This window comes from Pogoniulus pusillus, chromosome 7 (genome assembly GCF_015220805.1).
Source record: "Pogoniulus pusillus isolate bPogPus1 chromosome 7, bPogPus1.pri, whole genome shotgun sequence".
NCBI classification, from domain to species: Eukaryota; Metazoa; Chordata; class Aves; order Piciformes; family Lybiidae; genus Pogoniulus; species Pogoniulus pusillus.
The window spans coordinates 8507173-8530169 of NC_087270.1; the positions used below are offsets into that span (position 1 = coordinate 8507173).

At 46.0% G+C, this 22997-nt stretch overlaps 1 protein-coding gene across 2 annotated transcripts in view; it reads left to right on the plus strand.

Annotated features, from left to right (window-relative positions):
• Window positions 1-298: 298 nt before the first annotated feature.
• The window catches only part of ELOVL5 (ELOVL fatty acid elongase 5), a 40578-nt gene continuing 17879 nt past the window's right edge, over window positions 299-22997 (plus strand). The window contains exon 1 of one of the 2 annotated variants that reach the window (XM_064145821.1): window positions 299-395. The gene's annotated coding sequence lies outside the window, so the exon portion shown is untranslated. Of the gene's footprint in view, window positions 396-1068; window positions 1163-22997 lie in introns of those variants that run through there. The other variant, XM_064145823.1, reaches the window with a different exon arrangement.

Genomic DNA, 22997 nt, shown 5'->3' on the forward strand with positions numbered 1-22997 from the left:
CAAAGCACTGTGGTGCTGAGGGGCACGGCGCAGAGGGGACCTGGCAGTGCTCGCTTAAGCGCCAGACACGGTGATCTGAAAGGTCGCCTCCAGCCAAAGCCATCCTGCGCCTCCGCGGAGCCAGTGCAACTCCCCAGCCCGCTTCCCGGCCTCCTGCCACTGCCGGATTGGCCCTCAGAGGCCGTGACGTCACGGCGCCCACCCTCCTCTGCCCACTAGCCCCCCGCACCACTCTGACGTCACAGTCAGCCCACGGCCGCTCGTGGGGCGGGGTCCCCCCGCCTCGCTCCCGCCCCGGCTCCTCCCCGCGGCGTCGCAGCGTGACAGAGCCGGCCGGTGCCCTCCGCCGCCCTCAGCGTTGCTGCTGCCGCTGCTGCTGCTGCCGCTGCCGCCAGGTAGGGCCGCGTCGCTTAGGCGGGAGGGCAGTTCTGGAACTCCCAGCCGGCTCCGGGATGTGGCTGCCCGCGCCCGGAGGAGCAGGAGGAGGGCGGGTATCAGATGTGGACCGCGGCGGGCGGAGGCGCCGCTCCGCGGGGCGCGCAACAAGTGCGGTGTTGTTGACGGGGCGCGGAGTGGATGGCGGGCTCGGCACCCAGTGGCGAGTTGCGAACCGCAGCCGGCAGCGGCGGCCGGGCAGGCGGGCCGGGGAAGGGAGGGGACGGAGCGGCGGAAGGGCCGGGGTTTTTGCTGGGGGCGTCTTTCCCCGGTGCAGTTAGTCAAGAGAATGATGCAATCTCGCATTGCCATGGCTACTACATCCTCGGGCGGCGGCAGCCCCTTCCGCCGTGGCGGGACACGGAATCGACAAAAAGAATAGGAGCAGGAAGGGGGAAACACCCCCTCCACACCCCACCCCCCCAGCTTCCCCGCGTCTGCGAGTACGTTTAAGAGTGAGGAAACGGCCGTCGGACTTAGGCTGCCTCCCCTGGGAGGGATGAGTGCTGCTCTGTCTCTGAACAAAACCCCTGACCCGTTTTCTCCCCCGCGGTGTGCGTGTGCATCACGCCAGCTCCGCGCGTGGCGGTGCCGTCCGGGCCAGCAGCCTCCGGGAGAGGGGCTGGGTGTCGGCAGTGGGGCGCGTCGGGCTCGGAAGGCAAGACTCCTGCGCTCAGCCCCTAGTCTTGCTCACCGCCTCTGGTTCGGAACTGGAGCTATTGGGACGGTAATTCCTGAGTTTTTCAGTGGGACAGGGCAGACGCCACATAAAGTAGCGCCGTGAAGATGTGCAGCCCCTCTTAAAATCTTCAATTATTAAGGAGTACAGGCATTAGGAAGTCAGTAGGAAAGGAGGAGCATGCGGTAGAAATGTGTCAGTATGTCAGATGCGAATGCAGGGACTTCCTTCAAATCTTGGTGACTTTTGCTTTTATCTCTTCGATCTGGAAACCTTGGGACATCAGCAGCAGTATAAGCTGGCATCGCTCGGGGTTACGCAGAGTATCGTCTTGGCGGTTTAAGTGTTTTGTCCTTCCCTGCCTGTGCTGGCAGCTTTCCTGCCCCCGCTCCTCGCCTTGCTTCGTAGGGACGCAGCATCTGAGGCTCCGAGCATCCCGGCACCCACCCGCGCTCGGAAGCTGCAGACAAAAGGCCAAGTTTGCAGACCCGGGCAGGAACAGTAACAGCCTGGTCCCTGCTCAGTGCAGGGAGGTTGGACGAGGTGACCTTTGAGGGACCCTTCTAACCCGATACTATCTGTGAATCTTGCCTTGCTCAGCAAGAAAGGCTCCTTGCGGATGACAAGAGGCGTTTCTCCCTCCGGGAGTGTATGTGTCGCCTGCTTGGTGCCCCATGCTCTGGGGTTGCACGGCGATGCCACGTACCTTATCTAGGGTTGCACAGCAGTGCCCTGTGCTCTGGGCTGCACGGTGGTGCACGGCTCATCTCTGTTCTCGGGGAATACAAACAGGTGACTGCAGGTGCTATGGGATTCGAGGCCGTGGCAAAATCCGTGAGCTCAGCCAGACCGCTGGCCATAGTGAGGGAAAACAAAGCAGGAGGGGCATGGCTGCAGTTAGGATGCTTCCGATCAGGAAGTCTCCGAAACCGCTGTGTGTAGATGGAAACACGCCCTGCAGCTGAAGGCAGAGGAGGTCAGGTGGGCTGGCAGCGGTGGTACAAACTCACGCCGGAGTTTTGAGTGCTGTTTGCTTCCAGGGTGAGATTATCTCCGCAAGAGCAGCTCTTCCTCCCCGCCCCCGCCAGGACCCGGCAGCTGTGGGCCGACTGTAAGCAGTTGTCTGAAATTATCTGGGTGGAGGGTAGAGCAGCTGTGAAGCTTTGGTATATGCAGCTAACGGTGTTGCTGCATCAGTATTAAGCTGCTAACGTAGAAGGAGACTATTTACCTATTCACCAGTTTATGTTAAAAACAACACCAAGATTTTGCAATAGAGTTCTGGCGTTTTAGTCTGCACTGTCCTCTTTCCTTTGCCATAGCTGCAGCCTGAGATTTTTCTCTGCTGTTGTAAAACTTAATAGTTGGAGAGAAATCTTGGTGTAGCCTCACCACTGCTAACAGACGTACAAGCTGGGTCAGAGTGAGTAAGCCTGTGGCGTGCGTGGTCATCTGATGCTGGTTAGCAATGGAAGCTGGAATCTTACAGGAGTATTCTTGTATTTGAGATGCATGAGACACAATCTGGTTTCAAAGCAGTGAGTAGCCAAGGCATGTACTCTGCCTGGAGGGGAGCTGGAGTTGCGCTCAGAGAGTGAAGATTTCCCTTGAAACCTTTTGGTGCCTGGAGATGTCTGAGGTTAGTTAGGTGGAGATCCACTCTCAGCTTTACATGAACTGAGGAGCAGATGAAAAGGACCACTGTGCTGAGCTTGCTGAAGTTGAGTAGGTTTGCTCTCGAAGATGCTGTTGCCAGCTGACATAGGCCAAGGATGCTAGAAGACATGCCAGCATTTTGATGCATTCTACTGAATTTCTTACAAGGCACGTGTTACCTATGGAATGCATACTGGAAGAACTCAGGGACTCCTTTGTGTTGGGTTTTATTTTTACTGTAAGTAGAGAAGTGAATTTATCACTGGTGATCTAACTTAAGTCTCCTGTATTTTAACATTCAAATGCAACCTGAGAGAGCAGCAGTGAAATTAACAGGCCATGGAACTTTGCCTTGCAGACCAAGGTAGAATCTGGCTATTGGTCTGTTTGCCTGTTAAAAAGAGTTTTATGGGATTTAGTGTCTTTTACATAGCAGCTGATTCAGTGGAGTATCTTTGGCCAAAACTTGTGCATATTTGTCACATAAATACAGCATCATTAAAGCTACTTAATGTGCTGTCAGACCAGTTTTTGGGTATTTGTAGTATTTTTAGTAAGTTTATGTTTTTAAATTTCTCAGCAAGAGTTCCTCTTGCTGCATTCTTTGCCTTTTAATACAGCCAGAGCTGAAATAAAATATTTGGAATTCTCTGGTCTAATCTCTTTTTTTCCCTGCTGACCTTCCTTCTGTGTTGTTTGCAAGAGAAATTGACTTAGGGAAGATACAACAAAAGGAACAGAACCAAGTGTGAATTGTCAATAATAGTGTAACTGCATTAGGCTTCTGGGCTGCACCTTTAATTACTCTCTTTGTGTAAGTATGTTTGAGGATTCAGAGGTTTGGAATTATAGTGGAGCCGACCATATTTTAGGATTTCAGACTGACCTAGTGATCAAGTCTGGCAGCTGCAGGTGGGAAGCCCAGTGCTGAAAACGAGTGAGAGCTGCCTGGTGGAGGGTGTGTTTCTTTTAAGTGACATTCAGTCAGTAATTGGTTGAAATGTTCTCAAGTACGGAACTGACCTAATTTCTTTTATCTTCCTCATTTTTTTGGGCAGCAAACATTGCAACATCAAGCACTTCTTGTTTCTGCTGAGCTCAGGAAAAAACCCACCTGTACAGATCAAGGCAGTGGTGCTTTCAAGGTTAAAATGCTTGTCTTCTGCCTGACTTCTAGTAGCCTCCACAGTTCTCACTCCATGGCACGTCTCCAGTTAATGCCATCTGCATCCCACCCGAGACAAATCTTGGGGAGAGAAACAGCAGTTGCATACAGTTCTGTGTTGAACCGGCATCATGCCTCTGTGCCCTGCTGTCCCCTCTATCCCTCTTGGAGCTAGTTCTAAAAGGATGTCACCGATGAGTATTCATCCTTTCTCTTGCCTGCCACTGCCTGGTGGTCTCAGCAGGAGTGGTATGGTGGTGCAGAGCAGCAGTTGGGCAGAAGGGTGGCCTTGGTGGTGTTTCAGGTATCACCTTGCAGGCAGCACAGGAGACAGCTTAGGCAGTCCTCTGCTTGCTGCCTGGCCAAGGGTTCCTGCTGCAGGGGCAAGAAGCCAGAGCTGCATAGAATTTTCTCCTGGGATGGGTTTGAGTTGGAGAGGCTCCTTTGGACTTGGAAAGCATTTTGGAGCAAATGGGCTCTTGATGGTGTGGGATTTTTTGTTCCAGACACTGAGGGTTTGTTTTCTGACTTTAAACAAGCAGTGGCAGGCATATTCTTTCATTGCTGAGATGCAGCACCACAAGTACCTCTACCTATTATTTTTCGTGTGCTTTTTTACGTACATGCTGTCTTGAGATGGGTCACAAGCAGACTGTTGCATATTGAAAGCTACTAGAGCTCTGTTTAGGCTTGCAGCTCTTTGTAAAGATCATAAAGGCATACTGCTTGCCATAACCTCCCCTGCGTAACTGAAACTGCTCATTTCCCCCTATAATCTCAATCCTCTTTCATTGCCTTTCATTGTGTGCACATAGGGGTGAGACCTATAGAACTGTATAAACCTAAGAATACTTCTGGGACTGTTGATTTCAGCTCTTTGCAGTAGAGGGTTTGCTTTCCCGTTTCTACAATGCACAAAGTTGCATTCTTCCAGGATCCAATACATGCTTTTGACTATATAATAGACTAAGGAAAGTGAGGCTTACTGCATGCCAGTCACAGCACACTTCCTTGTGTGCATCCAAAGACTTTGCAAAACTGGCAGTAACCCTCGTAGTCTGTAGGTGTTTTGTCATATGCATTATAGTCATTAATTTGTTTTGTGGTTCTTAGATGGGTTAAAAATGCAGAACGTTCTTGCAATCCATGTGGTGTATGCACACTGGCATTGGAAACACTTTTTTCCTTAGATGGAAGGTTGCACACAAGGACAAATGAGAAAGGATAATCAATAAATCAAATAGGAGTTAGTCTGCTAAAAAAATATAGTTCCAGTTCACATTCCCTTGCCATGGTCTTTCCTAGGGCTGTTTAAATTTGGTATTGCAGCAGTATAGTTTAGAGAACATTGCTTAAGCTGACATCCTTGGAGTTCCTAAGTGCTGACTGATAGAAGTGGTTTATATCTGGGTTAGTGAGGGCAATGAAACTTGTTTCTTTGACCAACAGAACAGCAGTTAGATCTCTTCTTGATAAAGGTATTGCAAACAGTGGCCTGAATTGATTTTTCTTTATTTTTTTATTGACAAGTCAAGTAAGTGCTGCTTCTAATAGAATCACTGTGGACTGGGTATGCCATGGCTCTCCTTATATCTGTTGGTTGGCATTAATCTCCTAAAATGTATCACCTTGGTTTCTCTATTTGTGTTTCAGCGTTTAGGACACATTATCTTACAGGGTAAACAACAGCACAAGAGCCAACTTGTTCAAAGTATGTGATCAGTAAATGCCTTCCTGGTGTATTCAGTGTATTGGAGAGTTGTTTAATTTCCTCCATGAAATGGTTGACTCTTACAAAGCATCAAGCATTTAGACAACACAATGGCAGTCTAATAAATTCCTTTACCCGGTGTAGAGATTTGGCAGATGAGTGCTGCTAAGTGTAGTTGTCACTACTCCAAAAAACAACTGAATCACACTGCTTCAGTACTGCCTGAGTTAAGAGTTGGTCTCAGCATCTCTGCATCTGGCTGTTTTGCATACCCTAATTAAAGCATTATTAGCTGTAGAGGTTATGCTTTGTTAATGATAGCTTTTTTTTTTTTTTGATGACCAGTGGCATACTGAGCAGGTAGAAATAAAAAACCTTCCATAAACTTGAATTTACACTAAAGTTGTGTGGATTTAATTGACCCCCGTGTCAGAGCTTCATAGCAAGCATTTGCCTGCCAAATGAGGTGCTTTGGGCTGCGATGAAGTATGCTGAGTTGCTCTAATACTTACAGGAGGTTAAAAAAATCCCTGTGTAAAGTTACAACGAATGTGAAATAAATCTTTTTTCCTGCATTTTCAAATTCTGCCCTGCTCTTTGATCCCTACAAAACCCTGCCTTTTGAGACACTGGGCCAGCAATTTGAGCAAAGTGACTCTTCCTCTTCAGTTATCACTTGGAAGGGGCCCTCTCCCTCTGTGGCCTTGAGAAAACTGCTTCTCTTGCTGTGACTGAAACGTAAATGCTCTCTTCACATGTGTGAGCTCAGGCTCTCTGCTGTAGAACATGGATTTATTTTCAGTAGAGGATGTAGTCTTGGTTTCATGTAACAGTCCAGCTTTTGGGACATGTGCATGCTGATGGATGTTTCTGTTACTGTCACAGTTCTTAAGGATGTTACTAGTGTTAGGAAAAAAATAGTGAGCGTTGATTTGCAGAACAATGTGGTCTGTCTTATTAAGCCAAATACACCTCAAAGTACTCTGGTTTTAGGCCATATGTTTAGCTAATTAATTTGTAAGCATGCAAGTCTGCATTCCTGCCTGTCTTGCTCTTTTTTCTTCCTTTTTTCTTCTGTCTTTCTCTCTCTCCCTGTACTTTTGCAAACTTTCTGGGAAGCATTTCAGATTAAGGCAGTGTTTGTACTCTGCCTTGGTTGGCTAAGGAGTCTCTACCATGTGCTAGTTTCAGGCAAATGCCTTCTTTCCTTAGATGTACGGTCATGGGTGTGGAGCAGATTGCAACCTGGTGGAGGAATGCCTCTAAGTTAAAACCATGACATCTGTATTCAGATAAAGGTCTTGAAGATCAAATCAGATCTTGAAGCTCTCAGAAATGAGCAAAAGAAATGTGCTTAGACATTTGGCACTGCTTTATCAATTCTCAGCATAGAGGTCTAATTCTTGAGCTGGTCCTGTGTCCTTAAGGTTGGTTTCTCTTGGTATAACGAAGACTTAGGATACCATAGACCTTTACAGGCTTCCCCTTAGATTGGCTGTTTCTGTGCACATAATTTAATCAGAAAGCTTCTGTTAACCTTTCACTGAAGGATTTTCTCCCTGCTCCTGGGTGACTTTAAAACTGCTGATGTTTTAAATCACCGTCTTGAGAATCACTTCCTAGCCAAACAGTAGGAAGGACCTTTGACTTAAATAACAATAATTAAACTTTTAACCAGTTAAGGCAATTATATTCTCCAGTGTTTAACATTGCCCTGCCTTTTAGGAAAAGAAACTTGAGAAGTGTTTTTGTGTGCTGAAGCTCAGATGGCAGGCATGCTAGTTCGGGTGCATGCAGAAGAGTGTCTGCACGTTTGGGTCAATCAGATGGCTGCTCACAAGCTTTTTGAGCAAGACCTTGTGTGAGAGCTGCAGGACTGTGTTGGTAGAGGTATAGGATTTGGCTTTGCAGGATGCAGTGATAGCTGTGCTTGCATTTTTACATCTATGCTTTCATAGACTGCAGGGTAGCAGATGCTTATGGTGGGTGTCTGATTTTGCTTTGGTGGTTCATTTATCTTTGGCATTGCCTGCATGAAGAGGCCTCTCTGATCACAGACCCTGTGAAATGGTGCAAGCTCTCAGTTGTTTGTCCTAAATTAGAGGCATGCATTTATCCCTCGTATTTTATATTTGCCCTTCAGTTCACTCCTGTGTAGTGGCCTTTTGGCATGTTGTGGAGGTTTACATTAGTTTTGTGAGCTCGACTTACTATGTGCATGAGTCCTCATTAATGAGAAGAATACCCATGGATGTAACATGCTTCAGATGTTTTTCTTTAACATATGTGATAATGACAGGAAAAATAACTTGGGAGTCCGGCAGACCTGGTTACTTATGAGTTTTTTTCTGCCTCCTTAACAGGCCTCAGCAGAAAAGCCTCTTGTGGAAGATTTGAGCAGGGTTTTTTAATAATTGATTGAATTCTGACTTGCATGCCACCCAGAAGGCACAACTTACACCACAGCTGCCTCTGCAGCTTCTCCTTTGCTCTGGCTAGAGCAGAAGTGGCTGGACTTGCCACTGAACTCAACCGTGGGCTGGGAGATGTTGTTTGTGTGTTCCCACTACCTTCTGCAAGAGATTAAAATGTAGTCTAAGGGCTAAAGGAAAACACGTGTGACAAAACACCAACATATGGAGCAGCAGAGCCCTTCCAGAGACATGGAGAGAGGTGATGCTAAGTCAGTAAGAGTGTTGTATCTGGCAAGCCTTGTCTGCACAGTGAAAAATGAGAAGGAAAAAAGTACAGATACTCACAGAAAGGCCACCATGTTTCAGTGCTTTCGTGAGCTCCTGCTGCTGCAGCTTCTGCCTGCCTATAGGTAGAAATTGTGCATGGCTGTAAGCTGCTTTTAGAGCCAGTGGTGATGCCAGACCACTCGTCGTGAGACTTTAAATGGTGGTAGCTCTGTCTTCTGGTTCTGTAGCCTTCACCAGCTTCCTGAGTAATTCTCTAGGGACCATGCTCAGTCCTCCACTTTTACTTAGCAGGTTCCCAGAACCTACAACTTTCCTAACCATTCTTCTGCCCTTTCAAAACCATCATAATCTCTTGTGAAGCAAGCAACAGCAGCCTGTGAGTCTGGCCATGCCTTGCAGAATGAAAATAACATCCTTTGGTACTTCTTTATATTGATTTCTTATTCTAGCACTACTGCTAAGTGGTTGCATTAAGGGACTGCTGATGCTGATTTCAAAGGCTTTTCTAAATTCAGTTCAGAGCTTGCTTAGGTAAGACAGTCAAATCTGATCTGTAGTTGAGCAATTGCAGAACTGTCATGAATTTCCACTGCATATCTCTTGGTTTCACAAAACACATCAGGCTCAAATGATGTGCCAACACAGGTATCAGTTGCGTAGAGCACAGTTAAGTTTTTTAAGCATTTCTGGGGATTCATTTTGTGTCTTGGAATATACATTTAGGAAGCTGTTAAAACACAGATTTGAGTCCTGAAGGACATCCTTGATGAGCATATGGGGATGTTGCCAGGATTTAACCAGGATTTATAGTGTATGAAAAATGATCATCTCACCACGAGAGCTTTGCCTCTCTGCTGCCTCCAAGGAGAGATGTGTGGCCTTGGGAGGAGGTGCCTGTCTTTGAATCTGCAGTGAGGGAGACAAGTGAATTACAAATTGCTGGTGTGAAGGAGCCTCGCAGTGAAGTGAAGGGGTTTTCCACCTCCCTCCTCACTTTGTTTTCCTTGTTGCTCCTTTACTCATTTTGATATATCTCTCTGTATCTCTTTTTTGGACTTTGCCTCTTAAAACCTTGCTCAGCTGATGTCCTGGAAGTTTTATTTTGCAGAAGAACAAAGGATCAGGGCTGAACTGCCAGAGGAGCCCTAATTTGCCTTAGGGAACTGCCACAGCATCACTCTGCTGAGACCCCTACCAACTTCCCATTTAAGCTGTCAGTGGTTAACATGGGAGTATAATATCAGCCAAATCTGATTATTTTTTATGCCTTCCTCCATTCCTCCATCATGTACCAGTTCCTGTGTGAGGCCATGAGTATGAGAGTTTAGCTTCCCTGGTCCAGAATAACATGTCTATTTAAATTAAGAGTCCCTGTTTGTTTTGAAGAAGAAACATCTGCATGGAGGACTACTATTCCAGGGAGAAAAAGACACTGTGGAAAAATAGCATCCAACCACTGGAACTGTCTTCTGGTATTTGAAACATTGGTTCATGAAAGGAGTTGTTTGCATATTTTGCTTTTAGCATGCAGTGAAAATAGAGCCATGATGGTAAGATTCCAGAGGGGGAAACTTTCAGAGTGTTGCCAACACAACTAAGCAATTTCATTGCCTGAAGCATCATTCTGTATCCTACAAAGTCTGTACAAAACATACATGAAATAGGTACACTCACAATACAAAGGTTTGGGTTCACCTGCTGAATAGCTTTTAATATATTGCCATGTGTATGATAGATTTACACAGTTTTGCTACAGAGACTGGAGAGGTTTGCTTTTGCCCAATTTAAAGCGTTGCTTTGCAAGTGTCGCTGATGAAATGCAGCTTAACTCTTTCCTGTCTTTTACTCCTGGCAAAATATCAGAAGGGCAACAAGGCTGGTGAAGGGCCTGGAACACAAACCCTATGAGGAGAGGCTGAGGGAGCTGGGGGTGTGCAGCCTGCAGAAGAGGAGGCTCAGGGGGAACCTCATTGCTGTCTAAAGCTACCTGAAGGGAGGCTGTAGCCAGATGGGTGTTGGTCTCTTCTCCCAGGCAAGCAGCAACAGACAAGGGGACACAGTCTCAAGTTGTGCTGGGGGAAGTCTAGGCTGGGTGTTAGGAGGAAGTTGTTGTCAGAGAGAGCGATTGGCATTGGAATGGGCTGCCCAGGGAGGTGGTGGAGTCACTGCCCCTGGAGGTGTTGAAGCAAAGCCTGGCTGAGGCACTTAGTGCTATGGTCTGGTTGACTGGCTAGGGCTGGGTGCTAGGTTGGCCTGGATGATCTTGGAGATCTCTTCCAATCTGCTTGATTCTATGATTCTATACACTGTAAGTTAGGCTTTCGCTTTGCTGCAAGTAGCATAGTAAACCAGAAAGTTGTATTTTCCACGTGTAAATCACTTCCAGTGATCTAGCAATACGTTTTCCTTGTATAACCAATTTAAGCTTTGAGCATCGAGTGAAAAAAATGCTTGCCATTATGTGAGAATCAAACTTCCCATTGAAATTTAGCCTTAGGCTACTGCACTCCAGGTGTGTCTGAAATCACTGGTAAGGTTGTTGATGATTGTTTCTTACAATCTGAGGTGCTTCAAGCCTGGAAATCAAGGTCCTCAGCTCTAGACTGACCAGTGTGTGATAAGAGGTTTTGGTCATATTAGCTGTCGGTTTCGGCTTTTATTTCCATCTTTTTCTGTGTGATTCTTATCATTAGTTCTCTTTCTGATTGACTGCTTTTGCTGTGCTTAGGCTTGAGGTGAGGAGAAAGTTCTTCCCTGAGAGAGTCATTGGACACTGGAATGGGCTGCCTGGGGAGGTGGTGGAGTCGCTGTCCCTGGAGCTGTTCAAGGCAGGATTGGACGTGGCACTTGGTGCCATGGTCTAGCCTTGAGCTCTGTGGTAAAGGGTTGGACTTGATGATCTCTGAGGTCTCTTCCAACCTTGGTGATACTGTGATATATTGAATAAAACATTCAAGTGGCCTTTTTTAATGAAGAAATCTGCTATTGGTCTCCATCTGTTAGGTCCCTTGATGGTTAACATTCTGCTTCCCCTTGAGTTCTGCTCTCTCACTTCTGACCTGCCTTAGGACCATCCTTGCTCCTGCAGCTTTCAAGACTTCATAGTATGCATTGTAAAATCTGCCTCCTTCATAATTTGAGCATTTCAAGGTGTGTTTTTGTTGTTATTGTTTGCTTTCACTAGTGCAATAGTCTGTCAATTTTTGCTATTAAGATTATATTTATGAAATTTAAGTTAGTTCTGCATCCCTGGAAGTTTTTGAGGCCAGGCTGGATGGGCTCTGAGCAACCTGATCTAATGTGAGGTGTCCCTGACCATAGCAGGAGGTTTGGAGCTGGATGATCCTTGGGGTCTCTTCCAGCCCTGACTGTTCTATGATTCTGCATGATGTTGACATATCCTGACATTTTGATAGCTCATGTTTTCTTTTTCTCTGTAATTATTACACTTTTCCACTAGAACCATTTTTATAGGTAACATGTGTGTGCAATGCATTTTATTTTGGCCCTAATAACATTTTAGAGTTCTGCTTTAAATGTTCTGTATCTTTCTTTTAGTCTATTTTATTTACCTTTCCTCTTGCTGTGGTTTTGGTGTCCAGTTGTGTGCTTTGCTCAGGTTCAGTCAGGTAAGACCTCTTTGTCATCCACCTCTGCCTTGTGCTGGTGTTTCTCCTGAAGTAAATTGGGCAGTGGGATGGACTTACCTGAAAGCTGGCATTCTTGCTCAGTTGTTTTTGGGGGGCTACCTGAATTTCCCACTGCTTCCCTCCACCCAGGCAGGGTGAAGAGTAGAGAAGGAATGAAAGCACCCCTTGCGGCAGTGCCAGATCTGTTCTTGGTTGCTCCTGGTCACCTCCCGTGTCCTAGATACAGGTTTATTGCTATGGATCTGGCTGAATGGAGGAGTTTGGAGTGCAGGTAAGGTGATGCAGTGGCTGTCAGCCTCTTACCAGTGAGCATGAGCTGACACTGCAACAGATGTGAACATGAAAAACACTTGCATGGAGGAGAGCTTCTCATCTTTAGAATGAGTAGGTCGCCAAAGATACTGTCCAGGAGAGACTCTGCACAAGTGACAAGGCAAAGGAGGCATTCCTAGTACCCCCTTCTCCAGAGGACAGCTGACCTGCAGAGGATGGGACAAGGAGGCAAACTACTTGCCTGCTATTTTGCAGACATTTTTTATCTCTGTATTTAAAGCAGATACAGCAAATTACAATCCTGACTTTCCCTTTGCTTTGATGCTTTCGGAAGTGTGAAGCAAATGTAGTAAAACCTTCTGCAGCCTGTCACTAAAGCTGAGCTAAATTTTGGAGGAAGCTGACTGACTTTGCTGGAAATCTCTGCCTGACTTCTGCAGGTGACTGAACTTTTTTGTAACATGAGCTTGTAGAAAACAGCTTGACAGTTGGTAGATGTGCAAACAGTGTGAGGCTTTTCTCCTTCAGTAGTCTATTTAAAGTTCATAGAAAGAGTGAGTGATAAGATCACACCTAGCTTTACCACTGCAGTGTTTCCTGTTGGTTGGTTGGTATTTCTCCCCTTAGAACAAAGAATAAGATGCAAGCAATTGCACTAACTGCCTTCTGGAGCAGGGTCTTTTGATGAAGTAGCATTTAAGAAAGTGCTGCCAACGTCAAACCAATGAACCCTACAAGCAGAAATGCTTTTTCTCCTAACCACTTTGGTGGTTTTCAGAAGCAATGATTTGGTACCCTAAAACTTGCTGATTCTCAGCAGCAGTTGGTTTGCTGTGGTTCTGGTGCAGTCAAGGACATTCAGCTCCTCAGCATCCACCAGCCTTTTCAGTCCTGTATCAGAAATGCCATCAGCTGGCTGTGTGGTTTTGGCAGCACTTCATTTATAGATATGCTAACTGTTTTACAGTAAGAGAAAGAGGGGAATGATTCAACTGCTGCATCTGTAAGAAAACTTCTGTCTCCTGTCCTTTACAAGGACATAGTTTTCACTCTCAGTGCTGCTCGTCAGTGCTAAGCAGGAAACAAGAAAGGTCAGAATCTTGCCTTACACAGAGTTAACTCCTTTATCCTTGGGAAAGGAAATTAGATACTCGAAGGCAGCATGATGCTATGTCATTAACAGTTGTGCCTGGAGCAATTGTTTTACTTTTCTTTTGCTCGTTTGTTTTTCTTCTAGTTGTCTGAATGGTGAGGGAGAGTACATTTTTGGTACTGCTTGCATTTAAAGTCAGCAATCATTCATACTTGCCTGACTTCAAGAAAAGACTGGATGAGGCACTTAGTGCCATGGTCTAGTTGATTGGTTAGGGCTGGGTGATAGGTTGGACTAGATGATCTTAGAGGTCTCTTCCAACCTGGTTGATTCTATGATTATGATTCTATGACTTTCTTTGGATAACACCACTATACACACTGAATGGTACTGCCCAGCATGATGTTTAGCATCATGAAATGAAGGCCTCAAGTATTGCTGCAGCTGTACAGGACAGAGTCATGTTCCACAAGGGTACAGCAGAAAAATAGAGAGGTTTTAAGATGGATTTCTTGTAGTCTGGGTGGCTGTATGAAGAAGCAGCAGAAAGGCAAGTTGTGGAGTGCATTTACAGTGTCAGTACACATCTTTCCTTCCTCTAGGTAAAAGTGTAGAAATGGACTTTCATTGAAGACTCTAATTAATTCAGTATATTACATGCTGGGATTTTTTGTGTGTTATGGCCCACAAGGGGAATTTCACTTCTTTCATACCATCCCAGGTACTACCCTGTGCTCACTCAATAAAAGAAAGCACACAAATCATACTTAACGTACTGTCACTTTCCCAAGGGTGACATGTTTATGTGCTTTTTCAGTGTGATCTGATTCCCAAACTAGTCAGCATATGAATCCTAGGTAACGTTTTTATAGCTAAGTTGTGCCAGGGTAGGTCTAGGCTGGATGTTAGGAGGAAGTTGTTGGCAGAGAGAGTGATTGGCATTGGAATGGGCTGCCCAGGGAGGTGGTGGAGTCACCATCCCTGGAGGTGTTCAAGCAAAGCCTGGCTGAGGCACTTAGTGCCATGGTCTAGTTGACTGGCTAGGGCTGGGTGCTAGGTTGGACTGGATGATCTTGGAGGTCTCTTCCAACCTGGTTGATTCTATGATTCTAAACCCTGTTTACTGGATAACTGCATGCAGCCATTCCTTGCTTTGTACAGTGTTTCACATGTGCACAAGAATTGCAGATGCTTTTATGGGTCACAAACTGTCACATGTCAAACTAATAAAAGCAAAGAAGGTAACCCAGAGTTAAAGATCTGCCCTATACTTCTAGTTTTCCTCTTGAGGTGCCTCCAAGTTCAGCCCTTGGTGCAGCAGTATTCTGGCAGGGGGAAGGGGCAGGTTGGTGGCAATGCTTTCAGTGCTCACTCAGAGCTGCTGCTGTGGAGCACTGGAGGAGGTGAAGGTTAATGTGGAAGGATGGGATGGCTCCACTTGTAATTCCTGCTCTTCCTACTTCTTGCTTTTTAGGTTCTGCTATGTAGTTATGATATAAGTGCATACCAGAGTTGCATGCAAACAAACACAGCAGTTGGACAAACCTGCATACTCTGCCTTTTCTTCCTCCCAGTTTTATTTCTGTAAATACTTCTGCAGTCTGCACTTCATTACTCTAACAGCACTGTGCTGTAAGCTGGCAGTGGTGAGGAAGTTTCCAGTGTCACAGTAGTGCTGGGGCATGGGTAGAAGGTACTGCCTTGAACCATTTATTCCAGGAAAATAAGTGCTGTTGCAAGAAGCACTTCACTGTAGCGCCGAGGGATGCCAGATCCTTTGCTGAAGCAGGCTTTGAGAGATCCTGATTTGTAGCTAGACACTGGTTGCATCCCTGTGGTGGTTTGGGTGTTACCTGCTCCCCCCAATTTAGAAATCACCCAGACTAGACTCAGACAGCTCTGGAAATTGAATGGAGCTTATTATTTACAGTTTATCAGGATATACAAGCAGATATTTACAGTATCTACAGTTATAGACAGAAATAGACAAGGGAAAAGGCAATACAGAAACACAACAGCCCTCCCAGAAACCTGAGTCCCCAGGAGGGGCTCCCAACTGTCCTTCCACCTTCTCCCACTCCCCTACCTTACCCCAGATGTTGCCTTGTGCCCCAAGGAAGAATGGAGGTTGGCCAAGGGGGTTAGGAAGCAAAGTGGATTAATCAGAGAGACGGAAGGTGAGGTTAGAGCGAAATGCAGCTCAGAGCTCAGGCAAAGAATAACTCCATTTATGTTTGAATTCTTGTTCTTATACATCTCCTCTGAGTGAAGTAGACATCAGCACTGTTTCTCTTTCACAGCCTGTGATCTAATCCTTCTCACCAAAACATTCTAGCTAGCTTCAAACTAGCACAATCCCTGTGGATTGAAGGGGGGGGTAGCACATAATTTTCCTCTGATTCTTTGTGCTTCCTTGGGTGCATTTGTGTGATTGCTTCCAACTTACTTCTTCCTGCTTGCCCATCACTCTCAGTGTCTTTCCTCTGTCTGAAGTTATCCCACGGTGCAACAAGAGCGGTTGACTGTGAGAGTGTGAATGTGAGATGCTGGTGAATGTCTTAATCTTAGAGAATTTAGATCCTGATTTGAGCTAGTTTAAATCAGCTGAAAATGTGAATAAAACTTCCAGAAGCTGTGCTTTGTCTTAACCTTCCTGTCTGAAGATGCTGAGTTCCTGTTTTACTGAGGTACCAGGTATTAGGTACGATAAGTAACTGTATTTTGCTGTATCCTTTCTTTACAGTAACATTTTAGATTACTACAGCTGTGTTTATATATGAAGGCAATCACTACTGAAGGATTTGGGGGGGTTGAATAACAGAAGAAGGACTAGCATGAAGCCATCCGTCTAGCTGACTAGCCAAAGTCATCTTTTAGCTCCTGATTTCCCAATTTTATTGAATGCCAGTGAGGTTAACCAGTCTGAGACTGGCTTCTCTCCTTTGTCTTGCACTTTTTATGCTTCCTTGCATTTTATACAGGTCATTTATTACTAGACCTCCTTATGCTGGTGCTGCTGGGGATTGTGAAAGCCCAGCACTGTGGGTCCAGATGAGTCAGCGGTAAGCTGGATGATTTGCTGGTGGTGCAGGGTGGGCCAAAAACCTGCATGGCTTTGCTAGAGAAACAGGCACAAAATAAAGTTTTAGATTAGTTTCTTGCATTTTAACAAAGCTGAAGTGCAAAGTATGCAGCACTCATGCTTCACCTGGTTTTCCATGAAATAAATGTGCTTGCACTTTCAGATCAATATGGAATAGGAATTATTGTAACCCTCTGTGATGGTTTGGGTGTTCCTCGTTCCCCCACACTTTAGAAATCATCCAGACTAGACTCAGCCAGCACTGGAAATATGAATGAAGCTTATATTTACAGCTGGCACAATATACAAGCAGATATTTACAGTTATGGGTAGAAATAGACAAGGTAAAAGTGAATACAGAAACACAACAGCCCTCCCAGAAACCTGAGTCCCCAGAGGGGGCTCCCAACCACCCCTTTACCTTCCCCCTACCCCTCTGAACCTTACCCCAGTCCTAAAGAAGAATAGAGGTTCAGCCAGAGGCTAAGAAGCAAAGTGGGTTAGCCCAAAATGGAGGGTGTGTTAGAGACATGCAGCTCAGCAGCAGCCCCAGTGAGAGTGATGACAAGAGTGTGTTATCAAATGTTTTTATTTCTTGTTCCTACACATCTCAGCAAGGCTGTGAGTGAAGTAGACATCACCATTGTTTTCTTTCCACAGCCTGTAATCTAGTTCTTCTCACCAAAACGTCCTAGCCTGGTTCAAACTAGCACATCTTTTTTTTATTGCTATCATTTAAGCATGCCTGGGACCTAAACGGGTGTTCAAAAGGAGGGGAATAAAAGAGAATGTGAAGTTGGCAGCAAGTTGAAAGGCAAAGGAAATAACAGGCAAGTTAAGGCTTTGGGCATAGAAAGGAGAAACTGGACAGCTTTGGAAACTGGACAGAAAACGGTTGACAGCTTTGATTATCAGTTCTCCCAGCTCTCAAGCAGTGGAGCATTTTCATTTCCAGTGCATTCACAAAAGCAAACAGCAGCACGATCATTGTGTCTTTGGTGGGGCTTTGCAGTTCTGGAGAAGTGAAGTCACCTCTGCAATGGCAGGGACTGGTAAATATCACTTTAATGAGAAAACATAATTCAAGATTTCCAGAATCAGGTGCCTAAAATTAGGCTTCTAGGTCCTAATTTAAGAAGGGAGAAAGTGGCTGTTTTCCAAGCAGGCTGAGCAGCCAGGCTTGACAGTGTGTTGTTCTCAGAACTCAGCACAGTTATTTAGATGCCTGTTGGGGGATTTTTTTGGAAGTCAGGTTCAAGCACTGAAATATGAAAACTAGGAGATGTTGTTCTTGAGCAGCAGGGTGAGACCTGGAAGATACTCTCAAAGGGCTGCAGGCTTCTAATTCTTGGAGCTTCCTGCCCCAAATGTTTTGTCGCTGTTGTTCAGTTTGCTTGAAGTGAGTGGGATGGTACAAGGAGCAAGCTTGTATGTTCTCATGTCTTATCTTTGTACGTGGAAACTAAAGTTACTCCAAGAAGAAACTCAAGAAACTGCATTAAAATGTGACCCAGAATTCTTCAGTCAATTTTTGGCACACCCCCCCTGAAATATGTTTTCAGTGGAAAGCGTAGGAGAGAATTTCCTTTGAAGAGCAGGAGCTGGTAAAATGCTGCAGCATTTAGTGGCTCTGTTCTCAGAGAGTAGCAGTGTGTGTTGGAAGAGCAGGGAGTCACTGCTGCTAGCCTGTATGGAGCAAAAAAAAAAGTAGTATATGTGCTGCAAGAAAAGCACATTTCTGTGCAGCCTTTGGCCTGTATTTTCAGTTGCCACCCTCAGAATCATAGAATCAGCCAGGTTGGAAGAGACCTCCAAGATCATCCAGGCCAACCTAGCACCCAGCCCTAGCCAGTCAACCAGACCATGGCACTAAGTGCCTCAGCCAGGCTTCTCTTGAACACCTCCAGGGACAGTGACTCCACCACCTCCCTGGGCAGCCCATTCCAATGCCAATCACTCTCTCTGCCAACAACTTCCTCCTAACATCCAGCCTAAACCTCCTCCTGGCACAACTCGAGACTGTGTCCCCTTGTTCTGTTGCTGGTTGCCTGGCAGAAGAGACCAACCCCCACCTGGCTACAACCTCCCTTCAGGTAGTTGTAGACAGCAATGAGGTCTGCCCTGAGCCTCCTCTTCTCCAGGATAAACACCCCCAGCTCCCTCAGCCTCTCCTCATAGGGTTTGTGTTCCAGACCCCTCACCAGCCTTGTCGCCCTTCTCTGGACACCTTCCAGCACCTCAACATCTCTCTTGAATTGAGGGGCCCAGAACTGGACACAGCACTCAAGGTGTGGCCTGACCAGTGCTGAGTACAGGGGCAGAATAACCTCCCTTGTCCTACTGGCCACACTGCTCCTGATGCAGGCCAGGATGCCATTGGCTCTCTTGGCCACCTGGGCACACTGCTGCCTCATCTTCAGCCTCCTATCCACCAGTACCCCCAGGTCCCTTTCTTCCTGGCTGCTCTCCAGCCACTCTGTCCCCAGCCTGTCGTGCTGCTTGGAGCACCCTGAGGAGCACCGAGCCCATCCATGGCCTCGAATGAGCAGCAAGGGCAGAGTTCACATCTGCCCAAACGTGGCTGGCTGCTGGAGTGCAGTGCATCGCCCACCTCCAGAAGAGGATCAAGGATGCAAAATGTTCTGTGGACATCCAAAAAATGCTGTTTACCTAAATCCAGAGGATTTAAAAAATTTATTATTATTATTTTCACTATGGGGCTTGGTCTTGCTGAGGCCTTTGTTACATTTGTGTTGGTTTAAAACATCAGATATGCATTTTCTTGGATTGAACACTTAGAGTTGAAGGAATAGTGCATCTTTCAGGTTGTAAGCCTGAGCACTTCCAGGCTGATTTAGCTTGCCCTGGTGTATAGGGGCCTTACTGTGCTGGTAAAATTCATTAGCAGAGAGGATGATTTCTTTCCTGCCTGCTTTAGAAAGGCAGCTTGATAAAACACAGCTAGAAGTCCTTGTTTTAAAAAGCAGTGTGTGGCATAACTGGGTGGGAGTTTTCCTGTCCAAAGGTACCAAATAAAGCTACAGATGTCATTTCTTTGGAGTTCTCTGATAGCTTTCATTCAGTCCCCCACAAGGTCCATCACTCTGAGTCAGAGAAATGGATTTGATGTGCTGGACTGTTTGACAGATGAGGAATTGGTTGGATGGTCACATCCAGAGGGTAGTGGTCAGTTGCTCAGCATCCAAATGAAGATCAGTGACAAGTGGTGTACCTCAGGGGTCTGTATTGGGATCGGTGCTGTTTAATATCATCATCAGTGGCAGAGTGGGATTGAGTGTACCCTCGGCAAGTTTGCAGATGGCACCAAGCTGAGTGGAGCAGTTGATGAGTCTGGAGGGTGGGATGTCAAGAAGTGGGGCTGTGAGAACCTTGTGAGATTCATCAAGGTCAAGTGCAAGGTCCTGCATGTGGGCTGGGGCAATGCAAAGCACAGACACAGCTTGGGTGATGAAGTGGATGGAGAGCAGCTCTGCAGAGAAGGACTTTGGAGTGTGGCTGGCTTATATCTAGCTTCTTACCCACCAATGTGTGTGCACAGCCCAGAAATCCAACCACATCATGAGATGTGTCAAAAGAAGTATGACCAGCAGGCTGAGAGGGGTGGTTCTCTCCCTCTATTGTCATGAGACCCTACTTGGAGTGCTGCATGTGGCTCTGGGGTCCTCAGCACAGGAGAACCATAGACCAGTTGGAATGGGTCCAGAAGGGGCCAAAAAATGATCAGAGAGATGGACAACCTCTCTTAAGACGAAAGTGCTTTGCTGTGGGATGACTTCTAGGTAAGAATAGTGACCTGCTTGTGTAAGGTGGTGAGCTGCAGCATTTGCTTACTTTCAGTATTAAGAAACATGCCAGTTAGTGTTCCAAATGGCTACTGGTTTAATTTTTCTGGGAGTAGATGTTCCTCTGAATTGGGGAACTATTCTAATTTTAAAAGAACCCTTGTAAGTCGCTGCTGTTGAAGCAGTGTTTAATGTTGTGTGGCTGTTGGCAGGAGACTTGATGCGTTTTCACATGACCCCCTCTGGAACAAAAGCAGATTGTTTCCCTCTGTTTTTCTGTTACACAAATGAGTTCCTTTTGAAGCAATTTCTTTTTCTGAAAATTCTGGAAATTGACACCAGGAGTAGCTCTTCCTTTGCTGTGTCTTTCACAATGTGCTGCTGATAGTGCTGGTGCAAAATGTCACTTTGGGGTAGTGACACAGAAAGCTGCTTTGGGGCAGCAGCTCAAAAAAAAAAAAAGAGGAGACTGCTGCAGAAAGTTTCCTCCTCTTGGGGAAAGGAATTTTTTCTTCCAGTTTGGTGGAATTTCATTTCTTACTCTCTTTGCTGTAGCTAGAAACAGAGTTTGTTTCTGCTTTTATTGGTTCTTTCATTTGTGAAACTGTTTTCTGTTTCCAACAGCAATATATAACAAATAAGTTCTGAATTCAGCTTTTCTTGTGTTATTTTTGTTTAACCTTTGTTTTTACAATAAACTCAACTACCTGAAGGGAGGTTGTAGCCAGTTGGGGGTTGGCCTCTTCTCCCAGACAACCAGCAATAGTACAAGGGGATACAGTCTCAAGTTGTGCCAGGGGAAGTCTAGGCTGGATGTTAGGAGGAAGTTGTTGGCAGAGAGAGTGATTGGCATTGGAATGGGCTGCCCAGGGAGGTGGTGGAGGCACCATCCCTGGAGGTGTTCAAGCAAAGCCTGGCTGAGGCACTTAGTGCCATGGTCTAGTTGACTGGCTAGGGCTGGGTGCTAGGTTGGCCTGGATGATCTTGGAGGTCTCTTCCAGCCTGGTTGATTCTATTCTATAATCTGAAATCTTACTTTGCTAAAAGAGGAGTTGAAGTCAGGCACAGATATTGGGTTATTAGATGATGCAGTGCTGTGTAACTAAATCAATTTGTACTGGATCAAAGGAGCAACAGACAAATTGAGCAAGTGGGACTTTCAAGCAACACAATTAAATATCCACTGGGGAGTGCTTTTCTTGGTGATATTTAAGAGCTGGCAGATTGGGGAAAAAAAAAAGGGAGGGGGAATGGGAAATGAGGAAATAACCTGCTCTGGATAACTTCCTTTTTTCTTGGGAATGATGTACTCATTTCTCACAGTGTTCCTGATGTCCATGCTTCTGATGGCACAGCTTAGGCTTCTCAGTTTTTTGCTTTCCTAGGGCACCAGCATGCCAGTGCTGTATCTGTTTGTGTAAGCACTCTCAGTTTGTGTGTCAGAGCTGGTGAGGTGGCCTAAGCCCAAAAATGCACCCCGTGAAGTGTGGACTTATTTGGGCTGGGCTTCTTCGGTTGGAAAAGAGAGCCGTTATGAATCAGGACTGAAAAAGACTTTCAAGACTCCTGATTATTTTAATCAAGCTCTTTTGTTTGTGCCTGGTGACCAGATTCCAGAGAAGTTTGTCTTTGTGTAGTCCAAAGCTGCTTAGAATCACAGAATGCATCATGTTAGAAGGCACCCTCAAAGGCCATCTTGTCCAACCCCGCTGCAGTGGGCAGGGACATGCTTAGCTAGTTCAAGTAGTTTAGGGCCCCATCAAGTTTGACTTTGAATGTCTTCAGGCATGGGGCCTCCACCACATCTCTGGGCAACTTGTTGCAGTGTTTTACAGCCCTCATTGTGAGGAACTTCCTCCTAGCATCCAGCAGAGAGGATATACCTCTTGTGCCTATGTTCCCAAGAGCTGTGTCCATGAGAGCCCCATGGGAAACAGAGGGTTGGGAGCGCAGCCAGTAATCCTTGGCAAACACATCAGCCTCCTGCTTGCAGCCCTCCCAACGGCGGGAGGGATGTGGGCTTGCAAATGAGACCATGTGATGGAATTGCAGGTATCCAGACCTGTTGTATTTCCTTGGTTCCACAGGAAATCAAAGCCCCTGCGAGGACTGGATGGCTCTCAGTCCTGATTTGGGCTGGGGAGAGAGCATCATTTGCATTCTGCTTGGCTTTTCCCGCTGGATTCAAGAGAAATAGAGGTGTCAGTCCCAGATGCCCAAACCCAGAGGACCTGCTATTCATTTCACTTGCGTAGATCAGAAATCCCCTAGGGGCAGGGTTTTCACAGGTGGAAGAGAGATCTTTCTTCAGCTAGAACAAAAACATACAGAGCTGAACTCTCTTGTTGTTAGCAACTAGATGTAAACTTCATCGTTTGGGTTTGTGCTGCGGGCACGTTGACAGCTTGTGTGTTGCTTACGCTACTAAAAAATGCTGTTAGTAGTAGTACTTGGGGGGGAGGGGGAACAGAAGGAAAGCTGGATAAAAATTGATAAACTCAGTGGAAGTTCAGTACCATTCTGGGTAGAAGAGGGGACATGGGAAGGTCTCTTGGTTTGGTTGCTTTGTTGGTTTTTCAATCAGAAGGAGAATTACTTTCTAGACTCCTGAGAACAGCTTCATGTGCAGTTGTCCCTGCTCGTGGAAAGTGTTGTTACCTCTCTCTTGCTTTAGCCCTAGGGAGGTACAGTGGCTTATGTACCTCAGAATATGTGCCAGGTAGTTTCAGTAAATACTGGCCATGAGAG